General features: G+C 38.6%; 1 long non-coding RNA gene and 1 other non-coding gene across 2 annotated transcripts; one reads left to right on the forward strand and one right to left on the reverse strand.

Moving 5' to 3' along the window:
* The first annotated feature begins 235 nt into the window (after positions 1–235).
* Positions 236–7,954, forward strand: LOC115126097 (uncharacterized). The gene is made up of 7 exons (XR_003863079.2): positions 236–564; positions 721–1,071; positions 1,380–2,994; positions 5,517–5,633; positions 5,761–5,983; positions 6,300–6,414; positions 6,575–7,954. It is a non-coding gene; the product is annotated as an uncharacterized LOC115126097 (long non-coding RNA).
* Positions 7,955–10,283: 2,329 nt separating this feature from the next.
* LOC115126099 (U2 spliceosomal RNA) lies at positions 10,284–10,473 on the reverse strand. The gene has a single exon (XR_003863080.1). It is a non-coding gene; the product is annotated as a U2 spliceosomal RNA (small nuclear RNA).
* Positions 10,474–13,048: the final 2,575 nt, after the last annotated feature.

The following is a 13,048-nucleotide window of genomic DNA, read 5'->3' on the forward strand; positions in this document are numbered from 1 at the left end:
CTAAATGGTCAAACTATTTGTCTCATATATTCATTATTTGATTTTCATAGACAATACTCACTTTTGATGATGAGAGTCATCATGGTCCTCATCATGCGTTGTAACAGGAACAGCCTCCCAGTCCTCACTTACAGAAAACTTAAACATGAAATGAAAGTGTGTTGGGGTGTGGTGGAGCACAATAACCACTTCCTAAAAGGTTCATCCCCAGGCATCCAATCAGAAAAGCACATTTAGAATGTATTTCTCAGAACTGGGCTTAGATGTACTTTTCCTACACATTTTGACTCAAATTGAAAGGATAGTTCAACTTCAACTATCACAGCGTAGTTGCAACAAAAAACAATGAATGGAGGAATCTTGCACACTTGAGAGCAGTTAAAAAAACCTTCTGATACAGTTTAAACCTTTCCTTGACTGGCTCTCGGTGGCCCTCTTTGTTTCCTGTACCTGTGGTAGGTGGACTTGTACACGCAGAAAAAAAAAGGAACTTGCATTCACATCCTTCTTTCAGTAACTGACAGGAAACAATGAAGAAGAGAACAGCTCTAACAATTCTATGCTGTAAGTAGAAATGTATTTTATCCACTTGGGAGATACATTGTTTATATTTCATTAGGTTTAAGTACTCTGTTAATTTGGTCTAAAAAATGTAAATGTGTTATGAACATTTTATTTAAATAGCCTCAGTCAATAATATGGTCTTTGTTTTTATGAAAGGTTCCGTGTTCTGTGAGGCTTTTGGAGCAGGTCAAAATGAGATTCTAGTGGAACCAGGGGACACAGTCACCCTTGGCTGTGACATTACCCTGGAGTACGAGGTCATGTGGTTTGCTCTTCGTCCTGATGCCACTCTTTCAGTAGCCATCACTATAAAGACAAATACACCCCTGAGCCTCAACAAAAGGTTTGATGGTCGTTTCGAGTCAGTGTATGACACAGGCCTGTTCCGAAGCAATCTGAGCATACTGAACATCTCAGAGAGTGACGTGGGTCTGTACTACTGTGTTGAGCAGAGGGCTAACATATTTGAGATCGGAAGTGGGACCAAGCTCTCCCTTATCAGTGGTGGTGAGTAAACTCTGCATTATGACTTCATAACTGTGGTTTTGCATTGGGAGTGTTCTAAAAATATCCACCTGGTCAATGTTTAATCTCAGTCAATTCAGGTTATGTATTTAAATTATAAATCTATACCAAAGCATAGTAGGAAGAAACAAATATAATATTTATGTACTCACATGCACTTGATACATTTCTTGATTGTTTTCAATACAGTATGTTTAGAATTGTTTTTCAATTGTGATAAATATAATAAAGTCTGATTAAATCTTTATATTCCCACACCAAGAAGGCATTCTGTCATTCTGTCATTTCAGATCAGCTCTCTACTACTGTTGTTGGGATGAAGTTGTCATGGTTTATCACCTTGATCATAGCCCCCATGTTCTCTGTACTGGGGTCTGCTCTCTGTGTCTTCTGCTGTTGACGACCTCCTAAGAAATGATTTGCACCCAATAATTCTAATTTTCACATTGAATCAGCTTTCTGAAATGTCTTTTTTAAATACTTATGTGGTGCAACTCACGGTCTGTAAATCGGTCATTGGTGTTTATTGCGCATTTCATGAAGATAAAAAAAAATAGCTGTCCTCTTACACTGTAGATCCTGACAAAATGAGGATTCTGGAACAATTTGGTTGAAGCCTGTCATCTAGAGGACCAAGAGTGAGTATAGGAGGACAAACAGGAATAAAATGTAAAGATACTGAGAGTAAAAGTAACATTTCTGGTGTTTTATGAAGACTCCTGTGACACACGGGGTTAAACTTCTGCCACTCCATACATCTAAGTAGGTGGACGATGGGATCTACATGTGTCCAGATTGGTTTCACATCTTTGTATTTATTGTGTTATTCCAGTGTTGATTGCATGACCAGTATGTTCAGGGTGTTAGAGATAGAAATGTATTGAACAAGATCATTGTAGACATGTGATCATAAATCATTCACGTCATATCTACCATTCCATCCACGGACCAATTATCAAAACAGTAGTGGTTTAACCATAAATCTGCAACTATAAATATATTTTTAAATCTGAAACGCAACAACCTGCTGTTATACTGTATGTAGTGTATTCAGAATGTATTCAGACCGCGTGACTTTTTCCCGCATTGTTACGTTACAGCTTATTCTAAAATTGATTAAATTATATTTTTCTTCATCAGTCTACACACAATACCATTTAATTACAAAGCAAAAAAAATGTTTACATTTTGGCACGTGTGCACACATATATATACATATATATAAAAAGAAGTAAATATCACATTTACATAAGTATTCAGACCATGCTTCATCATATGAATGATGCCAGTTTTCCTCCAGACGGGACAATTGGCATTCAGGCCAGAGTTCAATCTTGGTTTCATCAGACCAGAGAATCTTGTTTCTCATGGTCAGTCCTTTAGCTGCCTTTTGGCAAACTCCAAGTGGGCTGTTATGTGCCTTTTACTGAAGAGTGGCTTCCGTCTGGCCACTCCACCATAAAGACCTGATTGGTGGAGTGCTGCATAGATTGTTGTCCTTCTAGAAGGTTCTCCCATCTCCACAGAGGAACTCTGGAGCTCCATCAGTGACCAACAGGATCTTGGTCATCTCCCTGACCAATCCATTTAAGCATGATGGAGGCCACTGTATTCTTGGGGAACTTCAATGCTGCAGAAATGTTTCAATACCTTTCCCCAGATCTGTGCCTCGCCACAATCCTGTCTCTGAGCTCTACGGACAATTCCTTCGATCTCATGGCTTGGTTTTTTACCTCTGACATGCACTGCCAACTGTGGGACCTTGTTTAGCTTTCCAAATCATGTCCAATCAATTGAATTTACCACAGGTGGACTCCAATCAAGATTTAGAAACAATCAAAGAGGATCAATGGAAACAGGATGCATCGGAGCTTAATTTCGAGTCTGAATACTTATGTAAATAAGGTATGTTTTGAATGTTTTATTAATTAGATAGAAATTTCTAAAAACATGTTTTCCTTGTTATTATGAGCTATTGTGTGTAGATTGAGGAAAACAACAAATATATTCCATTTTAGAATAAGGCTGTAATGTAACAAAAAGTGGAACGCAGTGAATAACAAATAGACCTTGGATACAAATCAGAAAAGAGCAAGATTTTATTCAAAAGGTTAGAAACATGTGTCACTCCACAACTGGTTGACAATACAAAATATATATTTTTAAAACACAATGTGGACCACACAGTTGAGACACTAAACGCAGTCAGTCAAACATTGCACAGAATTTTCCTTGGAGTTCTCTAAAATAGATTCAATCATCTAAACATTATTGCCATCTATACATAAACAAAATAGAGTAAATAAGAGGAGATTCAGGACCTTCTAAAAGGTCTGTGATAGAGGATGAGACAGCATTGAAAAGACATCCACATTGTTACCTGATCAAATGTAGCATTTCATTATGGCTGGACAGTTGGCAAAAAAAGATCCCTAATTTTTGAAGGGAACCATCATTACAAAAAGAACAGTCACGTTTATCTGAAGGGAATGTTTGTGTATCGACCAGTCTTAATATCGCGAGGGGCCAATTCACATCTACATTAGCAAAAATATTAATTAGATAACTGTACATACATCAGGTTGTCACAAAAGTGCATTTAAAAACAGCAGTGTGCACAATTTGTTACTTTCAAATGACCTTCAGTAAAAAATACAAATAAAATCCAACTATGTTGACCTTAAAGAAAATCTTGGATCATAAATATGTATTTGAACGATCCCATTATCATAAGAGGTGTAATCATACAATAGAACATAATGGTTTTGGTATCAGTATAATGACATTAACAGTAAATTGTGCACTTCTGTATAAACGTCTCCCCGAATAGGGAACACAGAATGTAATGCTGACAATGATCAACTGTTATAAAGGTTGAAGAAAAGTACAGTAGTTGTACAGTAAGGCTGAGGGTTTAAAGGGATAGTTTAGGATTTTACACAACTTATTGTTAGGCTCCTCACTCTGTCAAGTCTTTGGGCCAGGAGAAACAGTAATGCATTGTTCTGTTCCCTTTAAACAGCCACTTCAAAACGTCACATAGCTGACGCCCAATAGAAGTGAATGGGACATTGCATTTAGAAAGCAATTTCAAAAAGATTCCACCAGAGCAGACCAGCAAAAAACATGCCCCTGAGTTTGATTTGATTGATTAGAAATGCTTATCACAAGCCCACAGACAGGGCAAAAACATAGTGCCTAGCCAACCTTCATAGTTCTGCTGTCCGTTGACGTGTTTTTTTTTATTTTTAAAGAGAGATAGCAGAGTTTTCCATCGTATTCCCCATGTTAGGCGGCAGGGTAGAGGTTAGAGCGTTGGACTAGTGACCGGAAGGTTGCAAGTTCAAACCCCCGAGCTGACAAGGTACAAATCTGTCGTTCTGCCCCTGAATAGGCAGTTAACCCACTGTTCCTAGGCCGTCATTGAAAATAAGAATTTGTTCTTAACTGACTTTCCTGGATAAATAAAGGTTTGAAAAAAAAAAAAAGGCTAGCTTCCTCTCTGTAGGTCTTTGTTGACAAATATTTACGGTGTGATTTTTTGATAACACTTTACATTACAGTGCTCTTATTACTGTGTAATTAGTCCTGTAAGAACAATTTAAGTCTTGCTCATCACTCATTACAATCATTACATTGTACCTAGGGTAGGTTACTGCTGTAAGTTAGTGTAAGTACAATGTAACAATGAGTAATTACAATACTTGTTCATCTGCACATACAGGTATAATTACACAGTAATAAGGGCACTGTAGTGTAAAGTGTTACAGATTTTTCAAAATGGTGGAACTAAATACATAAAATGCTTTTATTCTAAATGGTCAAACTATTTGTCTCATATATTCATTATTTGATTTTCATAGACAATACTCACTTTTGATGATGAGAGTCATCATGGTCCTCATCATGCGTTGTAACAGGAACAGCCTCCCAGTCCTCACTTACAGAAAACTTAAACATGAAATTAAAGTGTTGGGGGTGTGGTGGAGCATAATAACCATTTCCTAAAATGTTTACCCCCTGACATATTAGTCAATCAGAAACGCACATTAAGAATGTATTTCGCAGAACAGCGACTAGATTTACTGATCCTTCGCATGTTTTGACTAAAATGTAAATGATCAACTTTCACTGTCAGTTTACTTGCAAAAATCTCATGAATTTGATGAAGAACATTGTGTTTTATTCCACAGTGTTTGTTAACAGCAATGTATTTGTTCCATGACCTCTGCACTGCATGGAGCTGTTCATTTCCAGTATTTATTCAATAGAACTGTGCTATTGGCTGTTCTATGAGCAAATACAAAAAGTTAAATGGAGGAATCTTGAAAACATGAGAGCAGTTTTTTTTTAAACATTCTGATACAGTTCAAACCATGGCTTGATGGGCTCTTGGTGGCTCTCTTTGTTTCCTGTACCGGTGGTAGGTGGACTTGTTAACCACAGAAAAAAAGAAATGTGTTGATGCATTCACATCCTATGCAGTTCTTTCAGGAACTGACAAGAAACGATGAAAAAGAGAACAGCTCTAACAATTCTATGTTGTGAGTAGAAATGTATTTTATCCACTTGGTAGATACATTGTTTATATTTGATTAGGTTTCAGTATTCTGTTTATTAATAAGGCTTAAAACCTTTAAATGTCCATATGCTCTGGGGCTTTGGGAGCAGGTCAAAATGAGATTCTAGTGAAACCAGGGGACACATCGGCTGTGACATTACCCTGGACGAGATCATGTGGTTTTCGAGTCAGTGTATTACACAGGCCTGTTCAGAAGCAATCTGAGCATACTGAACATCTCAGAGAGTGACGTGGGTCTGTACTACTGTGTTGAGCAGAGGGCTAACATATTTGAGATCGGAAGTGGGACCAAGCTCTCCCTTATCAGTGGTGGTGAGTACTCTGCATTATGACTGCATGACTGTGGTTTTGCATTGGGAGCATTCTAAAAAATATACACCCGGTTCAATAAAGTTTAATCTCAAGTCAATTCAGGATATGGATTTCAATTATAAATATATACCATAACAGTTGGATGAAACAAATGTAATATATTTATGTCACAAGCTGCTATATGCACTAGACATATTTCTAAGTTTTTAATACAGTATGTTTAAGATTGTTTTTCAATTGTGTTAAATCTTTATATTCACACACAAAGAAAGCTGTAAATAACAGTTGAACTGTTATGAACATTCTGTCATTTCAGATCAGCTCTCTACTACGGTTGTTGGGATGAAGTTGTCATGGTTTATCACCTTGATCATAGCCCCCATGTTCTTTGTGCCGGGGTCCGTTCTCAGTGTCTGCCTGTTGACCACCTGGTAAGAAATCATTTACACCCAATAATTCTAAAATGTTCACATAATCAGCTTTCTGAAATGTCTTAATATTTACATGGTGCACCTCACACTGTCATCCAGCTGTTCTTTATTTTCACATTTATGATGGATAAATAATACTACTACATGTCTTCTGTTATAGATCCTCTGCCAAATGAGGATTCTAGAACAACTTGGTTGAAGCCTGCCATCTAGTGGACCAATATCCAGAAAAGCATATAAATTAGGGTAGAGGACCAAACATAATAAAATTGAAAGATGACAAATATAACATTTCTGGTGTTTGAGGTGTCCCGTGATCCACTGGGCCAAACTTCTGTCACTCCTTACATCTAAGTAGGTGGGCGATGGGGACTACAGATGGGACGGCAGGGTAGCCTAGTGGTTAGAGCGTTGGACTAGTAACCGAAAGGTTGCAAGTTCGAATCCCCGAGCTGACAAGGTACAAATATCTCTTGTTCTGCCCCTGAACAGGCAGTTAACCCACTGTTCCTAGGCCATCATTGAAAATAAGAATTTGTTCTTAACTGACTTGCCTAGTAAAATAAAATAAAAAATGTTCACACATTTTCCAGTGTTGATTGCATGAGCAAAATGTTCAGGGTGTTGGAGATAGAAATTTATTGATCAGAACAATATTATTTTAGACATGATCTTAAAAATCATGTGTCACATCTACCAATCCATCCAAGGACCAATTGTCAAATTGGCTTAACCATAAATCTAACTATGCATTTGTTAATTATCTGAACAACCTGTTATGCTGCTAGAACACTTCAACCAAATCAGATAAGAACAATTTATTCAAAGGTTAGAGATAGAAAATGTATAAAAGTCACTCCACAACTGGTTGAAAATACAGAACAGGATTTAAAAACCACATTGTGGCGCAGAGTTGAGACAGTAATAGTCAAACATTGCACAGTATTTCCTTTGGCGCCCTCTAATATATTAAATCTAAATATTATCGTTATCAGCTATCATACATCTATACACATATGCAGAAACAAAAACAAAGTACAGTAGATAAGAGCATCTATATAGATTAGATAAAACTGAACTACCTAAAGTTCTGTCTCAAAAGAGCATTTTAAAAAGGCATTATATATGCAATTTGTTAACTTTCAAATGTGGGGATCTATGCTGACATTAAAACCTTTGATCATAATAAATTATTTGTACAGTGAGTGTGGGATATTACCAGGGGTCAGTAACCGTTTCATAGTTGAACACCTCTTAACTTACTTTCTACAAAGTAGAAAGAACGTAATGCTGACAATGATCCTCCGTTATCAAGGATGAAGAAAATCATAAGTACAGTAGTTGTACAGTAAGGCCGAGGGTTTAAAGGGATAGTTTAGGATTTTACACAACTTATCGTTAGGCTTCTCACTCTGCCAGTAGTCTTTGGGCCAGGAGAAACAGTAATGCATTGTTCTGTTCCCTTTAAAACAGCCACTTCAAAACATCACATAACTTAAGCCACCACTAGCTGACGTGAATGGGACATTGCATTTAGAAAGCACTTTCAAAAAGATTCCACCAGAGCAGACCAGCAAAAAACATGCCCGAGTTCGATTAGAAATGCTCATGGCAAGCCCGAAGATAGGGCAAAATCATGTGTCTAGCCAGCCGTAGTAACAAAGATCATTTTCATTGTTCTGCTGTGTCCATTGATGTGTTTTGATTTAGAACTTGGAGCTCCGCCAAGGGAGGTTCTTCCTTCAACTTTTTTTTTCTTTTTCTGATGCATACTACTACTACCACCACCACCACCCCCACCCCTAACACAACCACCACCCCCCCCCTACTGACACCAGCCCAGCAAGCTGTTCCACATGTAGACCTGCAGACAGAAAAAAATAACTGTTATAGTACTAGATTATTTCCTGGTTCTAGTACTAACATATAAATGAACCATACAAGTAAACCAATGTTATGTAATGATTTCTCATGACAGAAAATGACTTGATAGCACTACTACAGGGAAGTCATAGTTGTCGCGAAACTAACATCGACTTTGATATAACATTTGTGGTATTAGATAGGCATTTTTTTTCACCATATTGCCTAAGTCAATGTACTGTATAAAATGTAGCTAACATTCCATCTGAAGAGCTAATGGGTATGTAGGCTTGTGTGACAGCCCTGCTCAAACACCCAATTCTGCTTTCAAGGTCCTATTGAGCAGTAGAATCTGGTGTGCTAAAGTATTGAAACAATTACAAAAAAAAACATTACAAAAAATCTGAAAGTAAAAAAAATATTTAATTAAAAAGGCCTAATTCCCAGCTAAAATGTATAAATTTCCATGCATTCTGTATCGCTAACGTTCTCTGAATCATTGTAGGAAAGAATGCAATCTTAGCAGCTTTCATGTGGTCCAAAACTTGAGCAAATGACACCAAAAATGTACCGAATGATACTTTTACAAACATAATGCACCCACAGCGCTGGAAAGGTGTTTAGAACATGTTCTATAGTTGCCATGGTGTCCTAGGAGCGGCCTAAGAACAGAGATCCTGTCAAATGTGTACATAGTCGTTTGGAATTATTCCTTTTGATCTGCTTTTTATTGCATATATCTGAGAGGAGTGAGAGATAGTGGAACCCAGCAGAACTAAGGCAGAGGGCGCGTAGAGTGGTGACTGGCTACTATTCTGAACTTAGTGTGGCGAGATGTCTGGCGCTCAGAGCTGCTGAGGCATCACCCAAGTGGGTGCTACAGAGTGGAAGTCCAGTGGCTATACGACTCTGGCTGGTTCCCAGACTTGCCATCTACCAAATCAACAGACTCAATCATCTACCATCCTCTGTCTCACTCCCGTTGCTCAAGCCATGAACTGACCCTCCATCTTCGGAGGATGCAGCTTTGAAAGACTTGACCTTTGCTTGTTTGTTTTTTTTTGCTCTTTACGCGCTTTGAAATTCTATGGAAAGTGTTAATGTAATAAATGATTATTAATTAATACAGTTAACTAGCGAGCTAACTTTGGATCTATCTAGGCTACTACTACTATTATGTTCAGAATTTGACATCCAAACGCTAATGTATAGTCTATCAACATTTAATACCATGCTGCAGCACTTAAGGGTCTATCAGAGTATCAAACGTGTACGCACAGCAGTGTTCTAAAATATTGGAGCATTGGGATCAAATTAAAGCCATTTCTATAACGGTCTAAACATTTAAAAGAATAGAGGACGCGCACTGGGAGATGCGTTGTTGGGAATTGTGGGGAGGTTCGCGGTCGGACTGTGCGTCGCCCGAAGATGGTTGTCTCAAAACTGCGTAGCTATGTCACAATGGGACGCAGGACGACGTCTCAGCGTCTGGATTATGATTCCGCTGTACTCTCCCGCTCCCGTCAGCCGCACTTGAACAGAAATGCACATGATACAAACGTTGGCCTACACCAAAGAGACACAAACAGAACTCACGGTACAGTCACTGAAAGGATATTTCCCACTGATTTGTATAAAAAATATCAAGCGATGAGACGTTTAATAGAACCAGTAGAGGAAAATCTTAATATTTATTTTATTATGGTATTGCGCACTACCGGGGAAAAAATTTAAATCTGTATACATGCAACCCTGCAGTCCAATGGAAATGTTCCCACTTTTACCCAACCCCTCCGAAAGACATGCATAGATATACAGGTTGGACAGGTAGGAGCAGTTGTGTGCGTGCATGTGTGTGTGTGTGTGGGGGGGGGTTACGTGCCTTGCTCAAAGGCATGCAGGCAATGGCATCTAGGTAACCTTAGCTTCCCGCCAGACTCGGGATTCAAACTGGCAACCATCTTGTTTTTGGCTCGCCTCTCTAACCACTAGGCTACCTGCAGCCAGAGAAGTGCACCCTTCCTGGAGATACTGCATTACTAGGTTGATGCGTGCAGGGGACAGAGCAAGCCCCTATTCCATCTCCCCGTTCCAAAATACAATTTCATATATGGTCCCCAAATAAGGGACATATCAGATATTAACTGATTTTTAAGCTAATACTACAAGGTAGAGAAGGCAAAAAAGTTTAAGTATCTTGACTGTCCAACTAAATATGGCCAGAGGAGCCAGATGTGGGCACATACACAACCACACACATTCCAAAACATATTGGCACATAAACCAGATCTGACCCACTTCTAGCTCCTGATCATCGAGATTGCAAAATAAATTACATTGACTTTTGCTCAACTTTACTTTCTAGTTCTACATGACAGATCCCCCAAAATTACCTGGAATGTATTTGATTTCAAATACAAACAGAGCTTTCAATATTTAGAATGTTGCTGTGTGCTAGTTCACAGCACAGCTGTCTTTTTGATGTTAAAATGTGGCCTTTCAATGATTGGCAGGGTTTTCACTTTTGGTACAATTCTGTTGGTTCTACTGTGACAAACAAGCTCATTAAGTGCTTGGTAGATTGTTTATACTATTTTAACTCACATCTGCACTACACAGATCATAGTCTACTTCAACTTAATGATCAGAAGATGATTATACCTGATGTGGTTGTAGATGGTTGGGAGGCTGAACTCTCAATACTCCCTGAAAATACATTATAAGCTAAATATACTTGTCGTGCTCGAATAAAAAATATTTCTGCACAACAAACAGTTCTTTATCTCAGTGTTTCCCAAACTTGGTCCTGGAGACCACAACGGGTGCACATTTAGTTTTTTTTGCCTTAGCACTACACAGCTGATTCAAATAATCAAAGCTTGAGGAGTTCATCATTTTAATCAGCTGTGTAGTGCTAGGGGGAAAAAATTAACAAATGGGGACCCTAGGTTTGAGAAACCCTGCATGATTTACTTCCAGGTTAAAGATCAGGTGTCAATAATACCTCCTGGTGTGGTTGAAGATGGTTGCGCGGCTGCTATGGTGATTGAACCCTCAGTGCTATCTGAAAATATATCATATGCAAAATATGCTTAATTAGTCTGTGTTAAATAGTGCTGCAATGTTTACAATAGCAATAACAGCTTATAACGGATGTTTTATCCCTTCAAACCGTAACATACAGTTGAAGTCGGAAGTTTACATACACCTTAGCCAAATACATTTAAACTCAGTTTCACAATTCCTGACATTTAATCCTAGACAAAATTCCCCGTCTTAGGATCACCACTTTATTTTAAGAATGTGAAATGTCAGAATAATAGTAGTGTGATTTATTTCAGCTTTTATTTCTTTCATCAAATTCCCAGTGACATACGATCAATTAGTATTTGGTAGAATTGCCTTTAAATTGTTTCACTTGGGTCAAACGTTTCAGGTAGCCTCAAAACAAGCTTCCCACAATAAGTTGGGTGAATTTTGGCCCATTCCTCCTGACAGAGCTGGTGACAGAGTCAGGTTTGTAGGCCTCCTTGCTCGCACACTTTTTTTCTGCCCAAAAATGTTCTATAGGATTGAGGTCAGGGCTTTGTGATGGCCACTCCAATACCTAGACTTCGTTGTCCTTAAGCCATTTTGCCACAACTTTAGAAGTATGCCTGGGGTCATTGTCCATTTGGAAGACCCATTTTCAACCAAGCTTCAACTTCATGACTGATGTCTTGAGATGTTGCTTCAATATAGCCACATCATTTCCCATCCTCATGATGCCATCTATTTTGTGAAGTGCACCAGTCCCTCCTGCAGCAAAGCACCCCCAACAACATGATGCTGCCACCCCCATGCTTTACAGTTGGGATAGTGTTCTTCGGCTTGCAAGCATCCCCCTTTTTCCTCCAAACATAACGATTATGGCCAAACAGTTCTATTTTTGTGTCATCAAACCAGAGGACATTTCTCCAAAAAGTACGATCTTTGTCCCCATGTGCAGTTGCAAACCGTAGTCTGGTTTTTTAATGGCGGTTTTGGAACAGTGGCTTCTTCCTTGCTGAACAGCCTTTCAGGTTATGTCAAAATAAGACTTGTTTAACTGTGGATCTAGATACTTTTGTACCCGTTTCCTCCAGCATCTGGGATTGATTTGTACTTTTTGCACCAAAGTACATTCATCTCTAGGAGACAGAACGAGTCTCCTTCCTGAGCGGTATGACGGCTGCGTGGTACCATGGTGTTTATACTTGCGTACTATTGTTTGTAAAGATGAACGTGGTACCTTCAGGCATTTCGAAATTGCCCCCAAGGATGAACCAGGCTTGTGGAGGTCTACAAAAAAAAATCCTGGGGGTCTTGGCTGATTTCCCCATGATGTCAAGCAAAGAGGCACTGAGCTTGAAGATAGGCCTTGAAATACATCCACAGGTACACCTCCAATTGACTCAAATGATGTCAATTAGCCTATCAGAAGCTTATAAAGCCATGACGTCATTTTCTGGAATTTTACAAGTTGTTTAAAGGCAGTCAACTTAGTGTTTGTAAACTTCCGGAATTGTGATACAGTGAATTATAAGTGAAATAATCTGTCCGTAAACAAATGTTGGGAAAATGACTTGTGTCACGCACAAAGTAGATGTCCCAACCGACTTGCCAAAATTATAGTTGGTTAACAAGAAATTTGTGGAGTGGTTGAAAAACAAGTTCTAATGACTCCAACCTAAGTGTATGTAAACTTCAACTGTAGTTCCACTCAATTCTTTTAATGCAAAAAAATAAAATA

This window comes from Oncorhynchus nerka, unplaced genomic scaffold, assembly GCF_034236695.1.
Source record: "Oncorhynchus nerka isolate Pitt River unplaced genomic scaffold, Oner_Uvic_2.0 unplaced_scaffold_1405, whole genome shotgun sequence".
NCBI lineage: Eukaryota > Metazoa > Chordata > Actinopteri > Salmoniformes > Salmonidae > Oncorhynchus > Oncorhynchus nerka.